Source organism: Grampus griseus, assembly GCF_964374135.1.
Source record: "Grampus griseus genome assembly, chromosome: 13".
In the NCBI taxonomy this organism is placed as follows: Eukaryota; Metazoa; Chordata; class Mammalia; order Artiodactyla; family Delphinidae; genus Grampus; species Grampus griseus.
In genome coordinates, this window is record NC_139007.1 from 86930354 (window position 1) to 86935481 (window position 5128).

The window sequence follows — 5128 nt, forward strand, 5'->3', positions numbered from 1 at the left end:
GGTAGTTCAACCAGGTGTTTTCACTGTATGGGAACATGTGGTTGCAGTTCTGGGGGAAAAACTGTTTGTAATGTTTACTGGCTTATAAGGATGTAGTGTGAGAGCATAAACACCTAAATAAATAGAGTGGGAACCAAACAAAACGAAGCAAAATCCCAAGCTCATTACCTTTGCCCCAGTACCTCGTGGCATCTCCCCACCAGCGGCTCAGGCCAGAGCCTCATTCCTGTCCCGTCCCGAGGGTTTGATCCATCGATCTGTCCCCACTGTGATAGTCTGACGTCCAGGCCACCATGGACGGACCTCTGTCCGTAGTCTGAGCGGTCTGCCCCTTCCCTCCTGTCCTCCCCACAAGACACCTGGAGTGATCTTTGTGAACATGGACCTGGGCTAGAAGTCGTCCGCTGGCTCGGCACCACTCTTCACAGGGAGCAGCCTCATGGGCGGAGACGCACGCGCTCGACCTTGGCCCAGCTCTGCTGCGCTGCCCAGGTAGGAAGAATTTCTCTGGAAGTCAGTCTTCATTTCCACCATGAATGTTGCTGTTCAGTAGTGAGGGTGATTATTTTCTGGTGAATTGTGTAAGTCATGCCTGTCAAAATACATCTACTCTGTATTTATTTATTTTTATTGAAGTCTAGTTGATTTGCAATTTTGTGTTAGTTTCTGCTGCACAGCAAAGTGATTCAGTTATACATATATATATATATACATTCTTCTTTTAAAAATATTCTTTTCCATTATGGTTTATCCCAGTAGATCTACTCTTATGGAATTAAAAGAAGCCTTAATTTTAGGAGGTAAAGCCCCTCCGCGTATTAGTTATAGATTTTCCATTCCAAGGGACTGATCTGGCCTTGTTGATTACATTATAAAATTGTTACCATTTTTATAATCGATTGTAGCTGGAGTTCACTTTGGGAGTTCTTTCTGAAACTACATAGAAGACTAAGCCTCAAAACACGATTGGGGTCCTGAGCAAAAATAGGAAAGGAAAATGCATTTGGCCGTGAGACGGATCGCTGCGTTTACCTGGTCCTTGAGCTTCACACATCGCGGTTGCTCTCGTTTTCATTTCTGCGTCAAATGGTAGAAAACTGGTTTGTCTGTGTCGATCCAGTGGCATTAATACAGCGGGTCGTCAAAGAAAGCAGCTCCTCTTAAAGACCGTGGCTTCTGGAAGAAGCTGGAAAAGGAGCCACGGATCCGCTGGAAGGTCTCCAAGGTGGATGCGTTTAGAGCATTTTTCACCTTTTGTTACAAACAATGTGACCAGGGTAAAGATTAGAAGCACAAAAAAAAAGATAATTATTACAACAATGGAAACACCATCTGTAAACAGGATTAATGTGCCCTTGGGGTGACTCGTTCCGGTTCCCAGCCCTGCCCCGCACGAACTGCTTTACTGTATTTAGAACGGGTTATACAGAACGGATTCTCCATTCTCTTCCACCCGGGTAAAATGAATCCATCTCTGAATAAAGGATATAACTTCACCTGCATTCCGTATAGTAAAAATACTTTAATTCAGTTTAATTTTGATGTTTTACGAAAACGTTTCCCAAACATACTAAAGTGATCTCCATTTCATAGCAAGAAAAGACTTAACAAAAGAGACAAAGAACAGCGGTTTCAGTTCAGTTAAGGTTCCACGAGTTGAGTGTTTGATATTAAACAGTAGCATCTCCGTTCTGTCATCCCATGGACCTGTCCTCAAGCCAAAATTCCTTCAAGTAATTTCAGGAAGAAGAAAGCGTACCTTCCGCGTAGGGTGCTATTGTGTTGCATTGTCGCGTTGTTCCCAAAGGTCTCTGGAAACGGCATGTTTATGAGCCTGGAATGCCGTTGCGCACGTTTATATCCCGGGCGTGCATTGTTCTCCCCATGGCTTGTGATCAGTTGGCTTCCAGGGGCTGGTCTGCATAGTAGATTAGAGCTTTGTTCCCAGGAGGGGAGGGCGGGCATCACAGGAAGTAAACAGCAGGTGGAAAAACGTCCTAGGCGAGCTCTTCACCATGGGATGAGCTGTGCTTCCTACGGACACGGGTGACAGACTTGATATTCTTAAATACGCCAACTGTGTAAGTATGTAAAGTCACATGTGCTGCTCTGTAAAGCGCAAAGCCCGGATCTCGTGGCTCAGAGCGTCTGAAGTGAGCCCAGGCACGTACGTCACTGAAACCCTTGGCTGGCAACGGCGTGTGTGTCTGTGATTGAGGACGTCAACTTTGCATAGAGTTAGTTCGTGATAAATTCATGTCTGATTGTGTTAAGGCTGTGTCCTTATCTTACAGAAGCTTTGTGGTTATGCTGTGATGATTAGTAATCATAGGCATTGTATTAGTCGTGCACGTTCTTTTTTTTTTTTTTTTTTTTTTTTTTTTTGCGGTACTCGGGCCTCTCACTGTTGTGGCCTCTCCCGTTGCGGAGCATAGGCTCCGGACGCGCAGGCTCAGCGGCCATGGCTCACGGGCCCAGCCGCTCCGCGGCATGTGGGATCTTCCAGGACCGGGGCACGAACCCGCGCCCCATGCATCGGCAGGCGGACTCCCAACCACTGCGCCACCCGGGAAGCCCCTCCTTCAGGACTTATATTTTGCCACCTTAGTCCTTAGCATCCTCGTTGACTGGTCCTGACAATAGGACACGCCTAGCACAGCTGTGCAGTCCCGCGGTCAGTGGTCCTAAAATGTGATGTGTCCGCGAAAGTGCTTTGGGAGCGGTGTTCACAGAGTGCCTTGTCACATTGTTAATCTACTTCTGTGCTGCCTGATAAGGTAGCTTCCTGCCACATGTAGTTTTGTGACTTTAAATGAATAAAAGTTAAATAAAATTAGATGTGTAGTTTCTCAGTTGCACTGGCCACACCTCAGGTGCGCTGCTGGACAGTTCACGTGGTACGTTTCCATCATCACAAGAAAGCTCTGTCGGACGGCGCTGCCCTGGGCTGATCAACTTCACACAGATTCACAAGAGGCTTTGTGAACTATCTTTTGTGCTCCTATATTATTTACATTCATTTAATTTTAGTGGTTTTTTTTTTTTTTTGGCCGCACTGTACGGCATGCAGGATCTTAGTTCCCCAGCCAGGGATCGAACCCTTGCCCCCTGCAGTGGAAGCGCAGCATCTTCATCACTGGACCGCCAGGGAAGTCCCTAATTTTAGTTTTGAAACATGTTGCCTCTTTCCGGATTCATGATTGCCTTCAAATACCTGAGCTCCTGAAGTCGTAGACCTTGGTATAATTTTCCTTCTGTCTCCGTCGCCCCCAAGCTTCTAACCTCAGGCTGTACGTCTGGGAGGTATTTACATATAGACGCATGTATCACACAACACAACTAGGGAATACAAAAATACGAAACAAAGCAGAGGTAGAGAGAAAAAATGCCGAGGGAAGGTAAAAAGGAGGGAGGAGAGATGAAGGTAGGAAAAGGATAGAAAAATGGATACCTGGGTGCGAGAAGGTGTCAGGGAACAGAAGGGAGGGAGCAGGAAATAAACCCCAGTGCTGGAGAAGCAGAGGGACTTCAGAAAGAATTCCATCGTCATGTGTATTTTAAATGTTGTCTCACCCCCTCAGCTCTGTGTCTGGAGGAGCATCTATGCAGTGGATGGCGTGAGTGAAGTTTCCTAACACATTGTGTTTGGAAGCTTCCTATTGGATGGTTCAAATATCCCCACCATTGAGAGGGATTCAGAGGCTGAAAGAATGTAAAAGAATTTCCTCCTTTATTCATGCTTTCTTAGTTAATGAAGACTGCTTCTGTTTCTTGATTTCTATCAGACGGGAAATTAATGCGGCATCAGGTGCACTTCCCCACGTGAACACATAAGGTTTCTCACTTGTAGCTCAGCGTGAGGAAAGTCACTTCGCTTTCATTAATTTTCCAGCCCCCAAATCAATCAGTGCACGTGTGAGTGAGTCCTAAAATTTGTAGCATAAGAAAAGAAACACAAGTATCAGACTAATAAAGTTAAGTATGACCTTAGTAGTTTTAAATTTGAAACAGGCATTTCTACTATGAACTCATGATTGTGTTTTCCCTTTAAAACCCACCTGTTTCTTATCTTTGTCTCTAGAAAAGGCCTAGGAGTGGCAGTGGGGACCCAGACCGTGGTCTCTAGGTACAGGGCAGTGGGACTCCTTGAGGGGGCACGGGTCCTCGGGTGCCAGAAGGGCGGTGCTGGACAGGAAGTGAAGTGTCAGGACAGTGGGGTCGTGTCAGAGGATGCAGAATCAACTTAGCGGGGCGCCCCCAGACGTCGGATAGAATAATGGCGCTTAGGCAGTGCCTGAAGCAGACGGAAATACACACTCCTGTGAAAACCTTCAGTTCAGAGTTATTATTATTTTAAAATCTCATGGATCACCTTGGGAGAGGGCTAGAGCATCAGGCCTTTATTCTAAAAAATGATAAAGAAATAAACATTGTGATGCCTCTTCTGCATTGATGAGGGGAAATTCTTCTTTATTAGGAGAGTCTGGTGAATAAACTCAGAGTAGATGATAAAATTAGAAAATCACGATCTGAAACCCCTAATGACTCTAGGTAACGGTCATCAACAGGTGTTAGACCACTGGGGCTGACGGGATCTTTACGGTGCGGGGGGGCCTCTGGACCCCCTAAGCACTCTGGTTTCTCTGGAAGCAAACCTCGCGGTCATTAGGGGCTGGAGGTGGCGGCCGTAGGCCACCCACGGCCTCCGTAACCGAGGCTGCTGCTCTCGGTCAATCTCAGCGTCCATCCACGATCCGCCAAGTCAGAATGGGGACGTTTCGCAGGACGAATGACCTGCTTCCTCTAATGGGTGAATAACTTCAGAAGGTGGGAGTGAAGGCATGAGGGTGCTGCAGGACAGGGGCTTACGAGGCCCAGGACCACCGTGGTGGGGCCTCCTTTGAACCTGGTTTGAAGGAGCCACTACCAAGACATTTTGGAGACAACCAAGGAAGAATTCACATGTATTGGATGGTTTTAACTTTATACGGTAAGATTAATGGCCTGGTGGTTATATTTTTAAAAAAGGTCCTATCCGTTAGATATACAGACTGAAATTAAATGATATGCTGTCTGACATTTAATTAAAAATACGCTAGACAACAGGGAGGTGGGTTGAGTGGGAATA